General features: G+C 38.9%; 1 pseudogene; it reads right to left on the bottom strand.

Annotated features, from left to right (window-relative positions):
• Window positions 1-6,070: 6,070 nt before the first annotated feature.
• LOC147445709 (uncharacterized) overlaps window positions 6,071-13,277 on the bottom strand; it is a 35,844-nt pseudogene continuing 28,637 nt past the window's right edge.

The raw sequence follows: 13,277 nt of genomic DNA on the forward strand, positions 1-13,277 counted from the left end.
ATTTGCAACCACCCATTTGAGATTAATCCCAACATTTTGAGTACAATAGATGTCGTGATAGTGAGAGAAAAAAAGGAGGATTTTCAATACGCAATCTTGCTACATGGAGGATCCATGGTTGCCATGCATGTGTATTAGACAAAGGAGTATCCTGTTACCTGCCACCATCACCCACAAAAAAAACAAGAAATTGTTAGTCCATTAGGTGGAAGGCATGTGTCATGAGATGCTCCTACATGTATGTCCATCTAATGCACAAAGTAAGAAAACAATAGACTCACAAAACCTGATTAGAAGAGGCGATTTGGGGGCTGAGTGTGGGGTGTGATGTTTTTGCCGCAAGTGGTAATGTTATTCTCCCTAGGTGCAAATGTCTTGGGAAAAGGACACTTTATATATGTGCTCTCTCCTTTTGTTTCCCTCCAAGAGAAAGAGACGGATGGGGGGAGTGGGGTATTTCTTTTCCCATGTGGAAGGGTAGTGGTCAGTTATGGGTATTATTAAAGTGAGTGTGTATGTGGAGTAGTAAAGGCACTCACGTTGCACTCTCTCCTTCTTTTTGCTTTTTTGGCAGGTGTCATATGTAGCTTATGTGTATATGTGGGGGGCCTTCCATAAGGGGTGGTTTTTTTGCTAAGAAGTCCATCCGATGCAAGAGGTGCTTCCCTTGGGTTAAAAGGGGGACCAGAGAGAGAGAGAGAGAGAGAGAGAGAGAGAGAGAGAGAGAGAGAGAGAGGCCCTCCTCCAGCCACACTAGGAGGAGTGTTTAATCCCTCTTTAGGGGTCCTAGTGCCCCCTAAGGGGTCCTAGTGCCCTCCAACTTCTAGGTGTTCCAAGACCTCACTTAATAGGCTGGTATGGGAGGAAGTTGCATGTCCCTACAAATGGTTTCTAATCAACCTCTAGAGCTTAGCTTTTTCAAACCCGGTATGGAAAAAAGCTTGGACAAGTGCTCGAATGTCCTATGCAGCATTTAATGGGTAGGTGTTGCAAAAGAGGATTGGTTTAAGTTGTGAAAGTATGACCTTATGAGCCCAATTCGAGGGTTGATTACTAGATTGTTGAATAATTTGATAGGTTGACAAGGGAGGCTTTCCTCCTTTCTATTGAGATGCTTAATGAGTTTCCCTTATCAATTGATAATTGAAGGTTGAGGAATTTTGTATTTGTGCTAATCTCGCTTTCAATGGAAAGGCAATCAGGATAGATAGTTTGGTTGTTAATGGAGTATAGGGGGTCCATTGAGTCAATGATGAGAATGTCATCAAAGTATCAAAAGGGTGACCCCAACTTCTTAAGGGTGGGATCTGGGTTGGGAGATTTAAGGATCCCCACCAATTAGAAGTCAAATTCCAACGAGTGTAAGTAGAGATTACACCACAGGGGGGAGCAAGCAGGCCCCATAGGGATCCCATTTTTCTCGTGAGGTTTTGTATGTACATGTTATTGATGAGCCAAGAAATGATCTCCAATATTTGGTGTAAGGTGAATGATAATCCCGAATTATATGAGTGTGAAGACCATGTTCCTTTTGTTGTAAGGTTTCCAGTTTCTGAAACCTTAGAAATTGTACAAAGTCTGATCAAATTAACTTGGTTGTTAAGAAAACACTGTAGAATGATCCAACTATGGCAAATATTGGTATTTTTGGAACCGTAACCCGAGCTTTACTAGGGTTAGAATTTTCCAGAACCGAATTTCAATAAAATCAGGAAAAGTTACGGGCTCTGAAAGATTACACTATGAATTTAATTAGTTACATAAAATTGAATGGTTTCAGTAATTATTACTGCTAAAGACTTTTTATCCTAAGATTTTAGAAATCGCAGATATTTCCAAGTTTTTAATCATTAAAAGTCAGGAAAAATAGCAGAAATTGATTCTAGAAGTTTGGGGGACTGTGTGAAGCTGTGTGGAACCTGCCCAAGATAGTTAGTAGTAGGGGGTGCCATCTTGAGCCTGGGGGCTGCTTGAGCTGCAAGCAACTGCCTTTTTCAGCCTATGAGAGCTTGTGAGTGCCAGAAACCTATAAATAGGACCCCTTGCTTCACAATTTCAAACAGACTCGGAGCCTTGGAAAATTCTCTCTCATCTAGATGAATCTTACTCAGAAATCACTAGAGAGCAAAGCTCTAGTTGGTTAATCAAGGTAATTAGCACTAACCTTTTTAATTAGTAGAACCATGTTAATCTATTTACATTTTTTAATTAATTGAATATTAAACCTATTTATACTCTAAAATTCTCTTTTAATTCTAATCTTTTTGCTGATTATTGAGATTAAGCTTAGGGATACTAATTTAATTAATTATTATATTATATTAGGACTGAAATTACTCATTTTAACCATAAATTAATGATAATTATATTAATTAAACTTAAATTAAGATGATATCCGAGCTGTGTTAGACTGTCAATATGCTAGAAAGAGTAATTTTTGTAATTATTTAAGCAGAATTACACTGTTTTTAAGGAAAAAGTAAAGGAAAAAATATTCACATTAATCCAAAAAGATTTGAGATAATTATCACAAGTAAATATATCTTTAAAAACCCGTGATAATTATCTTAATCTCAGATAAGTAGTTTAACTAATTATCTCAGCAAAAAAACACTGATATTAAGAGAAAATAAAAGAGGAAAAATAGTAAACTAATCCAAAAAGCTTTGAGATAATTATTGAAGGAAAAATATTTGTTTTAAAACCACTAATAATTATCTTGATCTTAGATAGTTATTTTAACTAATTATCTCAGCAGAAAAATAATGTTTTTATGGAAAAATAAAAGGAAAAAAAGAGCAAATTAATCCAAAAAGCTTTGAGATAATTATCAGTGGTCAAATACATTTCAACAAACACGTGATAATTACCTTAAGCTCAAATAATTAGTCTACCTAATTATCTCAATAGACAAACACTGTTTTTAAGAAAAAATAAAAGGAGAAAATAGCAAATTAAACTAAAATGCTTTAAGATAATTATCAGAGGTAAAATACATCTTAGAACACCCGTGGTAATTATCTTAACCAAAGATAATTAGTTCAGCTAACTATCTTAATAGAAAAACATTGTTTTTAAGAGAAAATTAAAGGGGGAAATTAGTAAATCATGTTGTATGATTACATGCTATTTATGAGAATTAGAATACATGATCAAAAGGCTTTGATAATTATTTCAAGGTTAGAAAAGTAGTATGGATATTTATCTAAGTCAAATTATACTAATTTTAGCTAAAAATTAAAGATGGAAATTAGATAATTAAGTTGGAAAATTAGAAGATAATTAACAAAGGTCACAAATATCTTTATCTACTTTTGATAATTATGCTATATTAATTAGTGAGTTTAAAAAATTATAATTGACCAGTCCTATTTTTAGCAAAAGATTAATTAAACTAAATAGACTTTGCGGTCAAAAGTTTTTATGAAAATTATAGTGAGTGTAAACCTGAGATATAAAGTTAAGGAAATGAAATTTTTAATAGAAAATAAATATTAAGCTCAAAATAAGCAGATTCCAAGCTTAAAATTCGATGGGGAAATTAGGAAAAAGATATACAAAATTATAAGTAAATTAGGATAGCTTAGAAAATCCTTAAGGAAGCTGTGGAAAAAGTCATCATGCCTATATAGACAAATAAGAAATTACTAGGTCAAGAATTTACCAATTAAGACTACAAATTTAACCTAGATTTGGGTAAAATTGGATACAAAGGTTAAGTTTAGCTTTTGGATAATTTACCTAATAATTAGACGCCCTTTTTAAAAGGATAAGAAGTTATGACACCTAAAAGGACCCGAGCCAATCCTACCTCTTGTGATGAGACAGAGCTCTAAAAAGAATTAGAGCGTCACACGACGATGAAGTTGGGCCTAGTAGTAGGCCTAGGAGGAGAGTTTTCAGGCGCCAGCACAGCAACAAATGGCCGATAAATCCCAGGTGGGTTTCCCATTATTCAATTAAGTTTTTAAATAATTTAAGTTCTTTTATAAGTTAGCATTGCATACGTAAGGAATGAGTAAGAATCAAAAAAGGAATAATTGACCAAAAACGGAAGGTAACTTTCAACATGCATTTGTTTATAAAGTAGGAAAGAATCGTTTGGATTAAAACTGGTTGAATGAAGAAAGATATGATTGATCATCCTTAAAAAAGCTTGTCTCAAGACACCTCTGACTCCTTGGTATAAATTGATGATAATGATGGCTTTCCAACCACGGATAAGTCGGTTACCCCATGAACGATGAGTTTCTACTCCGTGTCATGTCTTGATGTTTCTACATAAGTTAGGATACCGTTTTTATCCTAGGGGAGCCGTTCAGTTGTATGGGCAACTGGTTTGGTGTATGGGCACCCAAAACCTTGGGTGGGGGTTTATCCACTCTGGATTGTGAATAAGGAATGGGTGCCGTTTTTTTTTTCACCCTTAGGTGGTCTTGAGACAAGAAGAGTACTGGTCATGGTTACTATGGACAATGTTTTGATTGACAGTACCCTGTCTTAAGTTTAAGATGTCTGTTTGCTAAAAGAATGCTTTCAATACTATCTTTAATACTTGATTGAAGGAATTACTGTGACAGAAAGTTAAGAGAAATGGTTATTTTAAATGTTCAAACAATGTGATAGTAATTAGAAAATAAATGAATCATGTGTGAGTGCGGGGTGGTAAGTGGGGATTGACTAAGGTTGTCAATCAAGGACGGGTGGACCTGATTAGTCAGGGAACTATCCATCCCCGCGCACTAAAAACGTTTGAAAAACATCTTCACTTCGAAGAGGAGTCCACCAGCGGCTGTGCCCTCACATATGTTAGGGGAAAAAAAGCGTTGGTTGAGGATATCTTAGCCCAATTTGTGAAAGTTATAGGGCCGAAATAATTTTTGGACTTTTAATACGTTTCCCGTTTTCGCTGCGAGACGGGAATAGGTCTTCTTCTAAGGCTAGAGACCCAAGCCATTGTCAATGGTAAAGGTCTATTCCTTGGATTTTCTTGTTTAGAGACTCTGATTTTTATCAGACCTAGAGACCTGTCAAGGATCCCATCCCGATCTTGGTATTGGCGGGTTGGGGATCTCACAAGTGGTATCAGAGCCTAGGTTTCAGAGCTTAGGTTAGTTTGGAAAAAAAATTTACTATCTAAAAATTTAAAAAAAACAAGAAAAATTGGTTAGCTAATCCAAGACTTATGCGTCGATAATTCAAGAAGATCCTGTGGTTGAATATCGCAAGTTCGAAGTCTTTGAATAAATAAGCTGATTTTGGAGTGTTCCTCAAGTATATCCACGAGCTAAGGCGTTCAAGATGCATCCAAAACACCTTTTGCACCAAGTCTCCTTGTAGGGGACCCTTTAGCATGCATCCAAGGTGTATCATGCTTTTTCAAAAGAGAATCCACCTTAAACAAATGAGGTAGGCTCCAATAAAGTTTGATTTATTGGGGATATACATTATATTTAAGATTTGTTGACCAACACAAGTAAATGATCCAAGAGTTGGGTCACATAGTGGTGGGGAAGGGAAGGCCTAAAAGGTTAACCCTACCCTTGAGAGGAGATGGGTAAGATAAGTGCCCATAAATTATTTATTTACAAATTATGGGATGTAGATAGCTATTTAAATTATTAAAGGTAATTAGCTAAAAGAATATGCAATAAAAAATTAGGAGAGTAGAATTAAGTTTACTACTTACATTTAGCATGAAGAGAGAAATATGATGTAAATGCATAAAGATCTAAGAAGGGTAAGGTGTTTGTATGGAAAAAAGCTATTACGGAAAGAGAGAATGAACACTAGGTTAAAACTTTGATAAAAAATATATACATTTGAGTAGAAGTGTAGTGCAAATGCAAGGTTACCGTTTAACGCTACTCATATTAGCCCTCCCCCTCCATCTAGGATCATTCATGTTCCTAGATGAAACAAAAGAGTTTTTTCCTTTTTTTCTTTTTTTTCTTTTTTTTCTTTTTCTTCTTTTTCTTCTTTTTCTTTTTTTTATTTTTTCTTCTTTTTTTCTTCTTTTTTTTCTTCTTTTTCCAAAAAAAGGAGGAGTGATATGCACTCTTTTACTCCCTCAAACCTGTACTTCGTTACAAGGATCCCAAGGTAGACCTTGCAAGCTTGAAGTCCCCGCACTCAACGATCCTTGAGGAGTTGAAGGAGCATCTGCTAAATTGGATGGAGCAATTTCACACTTAAAATGAAGGCTCCCTGCAAGTGGATTAATTCTTTGTAAATAGGACTTCAATCTCCATCCATTTACTCGGGTCTTGTGGACTTTCCCAAACAAATCTGCTAGTCTATAGCTACCACCTTTTCATTATCAAAAAGGGTCCTTCCCACCTTTGTAAAAACTTCTTGTCATGGCGTACATCAAGGCGATTATCGTAACGAAGAACTAGCATACCTTCCGTCAGGCCCTTCTGCTTGAGACTTTTGTTGATTTTGTCCCTTTGATCCGTGGCTTGGGCAATGTAATAGTCGATGGACTCTTCTCTATCAGGCTCAAGTCGTTGAAGATCTAAAATTCTTTCCTGCAAAGCTTCTTTTGGCCTCTTTGATCCTCGTGAGAGAATGCGTAGGCTTGCAAGCTCCACCTCAATAGGAAGGAGTGCCTTCTGTCCATATACCAAATGAAAAGGAGTGAATTGAGTGGATACCTTGAAAGATGTTCTGTATGCCCATAGAGCTGCGGTCAAATGACGATCCTAGTCGTTTGGTCGATTTGCAACCTGCTTAGAAATGATCTTACATATCATTCCATTCACCTTTTTGACCAATCCATTGCACTGAGGGTAGTAAGGTGTAGAATGCAAATGTTTGACTTTTAACTTTGCCAAAAGATTATCTAGGAGCTCTGCTCTAAACCCTGGACCACAATCTGACAAAATCTCTAATGGTGTGCCGAATCTACTGCATATGTGATCAAAGATAAATTTTGATATCTCCTCGGCTGTAATTCGTGTTGTACTTGCTGCCTCCGCCCATCGTGTCATGTAATCTACTCCCACAATGATGAATACCTTTCCGGTAGATGTGCGAGGTAAGGGCCTATTGCATCCACACCCCACTTCTCAAAAGGACCATACGAAATTATTGGAACTCGAGGCTCGTAAGTGAGTCGTCAATCTCCATCAATCTGAAAACCTTTGCATGACTTACACCAATGCTAGACATCACGATGTAGACTTGGCCAAACAAACCCTGCTTGCAAAATCTTCCTGTTTGTAATATCATGAGAAAAATGACCCCCACAGACATCATCATGGCATGAAAAGAGGATTCTCTCTATTTCTTGAACAGAGGGCACCCTTCTTAGCACCAAATCCTTCCCTTTATGATACAAATCATCTCCTATGATCTGGTAAGGAGTTGCCTTTTTTACCAACCTATGCCTTTGCACTTTATCCAAGTGTTTAGGGCACTCACCAATTTGAAGGAAAAATATGATGTCCTTCAATTCCTCTTGGCCTTGGTACTTTGGTTCGTAGAGCTTCACACCTCGCACCATGATCTGAAGTTTCTCATTGGCGAGAGAATCTGCTTCCTTGTTGAGGGTTCTCACAACATGCTGTACTTGTGTAGCTTCAAAGTTCTTTATCAAAGCCTTCACCTATCCAAGTGTTTAGGGCACTCACCAATTTGGAGGAAAAATATGATGTCCTTCAATTCCTCTTGGCCTTGGTACTTTGGTTCGTAGAGCTTCACACCTCCCACCATGATCTGAAGTTTCTCATTGGCGAGAGAATTTACTTCCTTGTTGAGGGTTCTCACAACATGTTGTACCTCTGTAGCTTCAAAGTTCTTTATCAAAGCCTTCACCTGTCTAAGCCACTCCACTAGAGTAGGGTTCTTGCACTTTCATATCCCTTGGATTTTCCTAATAACTAGTAAGGAATCACCTCTTATTATAAGTCTTTCAATGCCAAGTTTTTTGCATTCTTCAAGCCCCAACTTTAAGGTGACATACTCAGCCTCATTAATAGAATGAACATTTTCCAAGGTGATACCCTTCTTAACAAGAACTTCCCTTTGTGGACTTAGAATAAGAACCTCCCTTGCTGTCTGATCGTGTTGTCGTCGGTAAGCTCCATCAAAGCACAAAATGTGTGCATTGTCCATCTCCTCCTCATTATTTTGTGGTGTAGCTTTGTCTCCTGCCTTTGGTGACTCTTTCCTTTCTCTCACTTTGTATGTGAGAATGTTTGCAAGACCTGCCCTTGTGCCATCTTCCACAAGAAAAGTGTATTCGAACTCTTGAAGTTCTAGAACCCATTTGGCTATCCTAGATGAGAGGCTCATGTGTTGCACAACATATGGTAAATTGTTTTCCATGGTGAGAGTGGAAAATGGTGCAGGTAAGAGATATGATCGGAATTTTCATACCGCAAACATAATTGTGAATACCACCTTCTCCATATCGGTGTAGCCCTTCTCTGCAGCGGTCATGACTTTGCTTTCAAAGTATGTTGGCCTCATGTAGCATGTTTTTGGGTATTTTTGCATGAGAACTACACCGATGGCCTCCATTCCTACACTTGGCGTGATGTAATATGTATCCTTTGGATTTGGTGGCATTATTGTTGGAAGAGAGTTGAGAATACCCATTACTTCAGTAAAGCATAATTCGTGTTCCTCTCTCCATTCAAATGTGGGTTTGTTTGCTAGCTTGTGCAAAGGTGCAATAGCTTCCGCTAGAAGGTGAATGAAACGAGACATGTACCTTACTTTGTGGTTGAAAGTCATGAGCTCCTTGGTTGTCGTTGGTGGTTGTAGTGAGACAAGAGAGCATTTACTTTTGATGGATCCACTTGAATTCCTTGCAAAGAAACCACATGACCTAGCAACACCACTTGTGACTCTACAATGTGACACTTCTCAGGATTAAGGTGTCCCCCAAATTGATGAAGCCTCCTAAGCCCCTCCTCAACTTTTTGGCAATGAAGTATTTGGCTACTATAGATACTGAAGTCATTTATAAAAACCCTAATTGAATTTCCAAAGAAGGGCTGAAAGACAAGAGTTGTAAACCTTATAAAGGTACTAGGAGCATTTGTGAGCCCAAATGGCATCACTCTATAGGCAAAGCAACCCCAAGGTGTGATGAAAGTGGTTCTTAACTGATCTTCTTCTGCTATTCTGATTTGAAAATACCCTGAATACCCATCACACACTGTGTAACATTCATAGCCGGCTACTTCGTTTAAGATTTCATCTTGGAAAGGAAGAGGAAAATGATTCCTCTTTGTTGCAGCGTTGAGCGGTTTGTAGTCAACATAGACCCTCCATTTTCCGTTCTTTTTAGGGGTTACTACAATTGGGGACACCCACTCAGAGTTAGACACAGGGTAAATGAAACCAGCTTTGAGGAGTCGATTAACCTCTGTCAAAAGTGCCTCTTGTTGTATTTTTCCTAGGCACCTTAGCTTTTGAGCCACAGGTTTAGTACCTGGTTTTAATTCTATGCCATGCTCTATAACATCCACACCTTTAATTTGTGAGTAATCAGTGATAAACAAATTGGGATACCTCTTGAGCATATTGATGTAGGACCGCTTCTCCTCAGGGGTAAGATCTTTTGCAAGCATCCTCTCAAAGTCTTCAAAGTGCTTGTGGTCACCTTTGTCATCCTTTGTTTGCTCCTTTGTTGGATCAACCTCTATTGATGGAGTTTTTGATGTATTGAAGATGATTCCCATTACCTCCAAAGATGATTCTTCTTCACTATTGGATGTAGTGGTTGAACTTTCCTCATCGCAGCTTGAGCCAAAACTCTCTTCACTTTCTTCATCAGTCGTGGTCTCATAGTTGATGTCGAGCTGCTTTCCTTCATGCCAATCGTATACCACATGTTGCCCTTTTTTGAGAATCAATTGTCCTCGTCCCCATTTTTTATCTGCATTCACAGCAATGAGCCAAGGCCTCCCTAGGATGATGGGATAGCCCTCCCCCTTGGCCGGCATAACATTCATGTCCACACGTGCATCTATATTACATATAGAAACTTTTACATTCTCGATGATCCCTAGGCACTTCACACTTGCATTGTTGGCCAGCCTAGCTTGACAATTAGAGGATTTAGTGATTTCAAGCCCTAGTCTATTCATGGCTCTTTCATGATCACACACATTTGTGCTCCACCATCAACATACACATTGGATACCTTCCTACCCCTTACATAAGCATCTACAATAGGTTCCACATCTTGTTGTGGCTTTGAAGTCAATGCCTTTATTGTCACCTTTTCTTTCTTTCTTGGGAGTCTTGTGCTTACAAGTTTGGGCCAGTGCCTTCTCACCCTGGGTGATAGATGTAGGACTTGAGGCCAAGAAATATTGGGCTTTTGAGTTTGCATATCTTCTAAGATGTTGTAGGGTTCCATATTCTTTCCTAATGCAAAATCATTTGATGCCGATCTCCCTTCGCCTTGATCTCTGCTTCTTGTCTCCTTCCTCCTTCTTTGACTTTTTCTTCCTCTCCTTCCTTGCAGGTTCTGACTTTTCATTCCTTGTGTCTTCATCCTTGTTGTGTGCTCTTGTGCGCTTTTCTGCTGGCATAACATCAAAATGTATAGGGCTCACCTCTATCTCCTCTTCCAGCTTTATGACGTTTACTCCTCTCTCTTCCTCCACTGGTGGGACAGGAGGGATGTTTGCCACTGGAGGTGGTGGTGGTTGACGCAGAATTTGTGGGGCTTGAGCATGCTCTTGCTGCACCATGAGCGGAGGGGGTCCAGGAGGGTATATGTCCCCTGGAAGCCTTCGAGGGTGAGGTCAATTATACATGCCATGACCAACTTTGTTGCAATTTCAGCATCTCAACTCTTGTGCTTGATGTCGTTGATTGCGATTCCATTCTCTTGGTTGTCGTTGATTGCGATTCCCTTCTCTTGGTTGTCGTTGTTGAGGTAGGCCCTGCACTAGATTCAAGGTGAGACTCTCTAGTTGTTAAGTTAATCTTTGCAAGATCTCTTGTTGTGATCCTTCCCCTATTTGTGGGCAAGAGAGCCCCTAACTTGTGCTTCCATGCTTGGTGAAGAATCCCTCTCAATGACTTCATTTAGGTCCCTTGTTCTATGTGCGTGAAAATTTAACTTCTTGAATTTGACCATGGCCACCTCACGTGCTTCCTCAAATGTTGATGGGAATTCTAACTCTACCTTGGTCTTCAAAATTGGATACAAGCCAGCCATGAACCTATCTTTCTTTAGAAAGTTTGGTGCACCACCTTGGTTTTGTAAGGTAGCCTCCCATCTATCCCATAGGGTAAGGAAAACGGCCTCATAAGATGGGTAGTCTTCAAGGAATACATGTTTATGTTGAAGTAGACACTTCCAAAGACCCTCTGGAGTATCTCCTTGCCCAAATTTGGCAAGAAAACTTGCACGTAGCCTCTCCCAATTGGTTTTGTTTTGAGGTTGCAAGGCCTTGTACCATGCCTTAGCCTCCCCTTTGAGAACAAGTGGAAAAGCACACAGATTTACCTCCTCTTGATCTCTCCCAGAGATGAGGTGTGCCATCTCCAAATTATCCATAAATTCTTGTGCATCCTCACCAGTTTTAGAATGAAAGGTAGGAAAAGTGCCTGACATTTTTACAATACAAGGAGGCTTGTGTACCACAAAGTTTTGACTACAATAAGTGATCACATCAAAATGAAAATATATACATCAAGTGTTAGTTCATAATTTATCATAGGAAAAATAAAAGGGTTGATTGAGGCATTAATTTCATTAAGGAGAGTGGGTCCAAAAATTCTCCTAATGGTTGCTTCAAATCTAAATTTTGTAGCAATTATGATGTGCACAGATTGACGAGCTATGGGTGTAAAAGGAGAAGCAGCTCCAGGTTGGTTCATGTGACAATGTGTTCTCCTTTTTCTTTCTCTTGAAGAAAGTTTCCTTTTGAGTGGATCGCTATCTAGGCGCCTCTTGTCCCTGCCTCAAAACAAAATAAAAACATGGACATCAAATGAATCATCATAATTAATGAATGGAAGAATGATGGGATTTGGAGATGCCAAGATTTCACCAAGTCTTTCTGCACCAAACATAAAAACAATGCGTTGCTAGTAAAAAAATTTGCGATCTACACAAATGTTAATTCTGATGCGTTGTGCAAAATGAAAAGCATATGGTGCAACTCTATTGTTCATGAGGAGAATAGAAGGCAATTAGGAAAGTTCCTCTGTGGGGGCACCACTTTTATGAGAGCGGATTTTTGAGATGGGGCTCAACTCAAGGCTCCCACCAGACAAACCACTCCATGAGGCCCTACACATGCATATTTCTTAGGGGCACCACCTCTTTTTTATGGAGAAAGAAGGAAACCACAACAAACCATATGCAACACACACACACACACACTCACACACTCACACCTTCCTTATGTGCTTCAACACAAAATGCGCTTCAACCATTCAACACACACTCCTTAGGCAATCCCTTTGAACCCTGCACAAACTCACATGCAAAGAGTGACCTTCACCATATTAGTGCTCATATACTTCTAAGAAAAGCAAGCACACAACCTCTTAGCAAAGCTCAAAACACCATAATGCACAAATACTTGACAAGTCCTTTTCTTTCCCAAAAGAAGAGACTACTTACACACATAAGGCGGCATGCATAGAGAGTTCTTCTCCATCTATGCAGCCCCAAGACTTACTTACACACAACATAAGGAGAGAAGCCAAGCAAATAGACACCATGGTGCACAAAAAATTTTCCCAGCAAAACAAGCAACCCAATGAGCACAAAATATGAGAAGCTGCCAAGATATGCTTACCAATTTTACAATCGTTTAGAGCAATAGTGTGACGACAACACCCCAATTGCAGCAATTTGTTGATCAAACCATGAGATAGATCATTAATCTTGGTATCCTTGCTCTCATATAGAAGCTACAATCCTTATTTAGGGATGAGTATGGTAAGAGAAATGTTTGCAAGAGAATGGTAGCAATAGCATATTGATGCTCTCTCTATGGCAACGCTTATGATAGCGAGCTTAGGAAATGGATAGGGAGACGACCGGAGAGAGAGATTAGGGCTTCCCTAACCTTAGAGGAGCTTATTTGCAGCAATGGAGTAGGTGTGTATCTTTGTGCTTGCCAAAGGGCCTTTTTATAGATGTACAAGACCTTGGGTTAGGTTAAACTTGACTAGGGTAGGTGATTAACCATAGTTAGGTTCCCTTTTGACCATTCCTTCAATTATGCAAATAAGGGACTTGTTTTCTCATTAAAAATAGCCTTTTAAGTCGTGGAGGCTCCATAAGGGTT

The sequence above is a fragment of the Adiantum capillus-veneris genome, chromosome 12 (genome assembly GCF_014529385.1).
Source record: "Adiantum capillus-veneris isolate H3 chromosome 12, ASM1452938v2, whole genome shotgun sequence".
Classification (NCBI taxonomy): Eukaryota; Viridiplantae; Streptophyta; class Polypodiopsida; order Polypodiales; family Pteridaceae; genus Adiantum; species Adiantum capillus-veneris.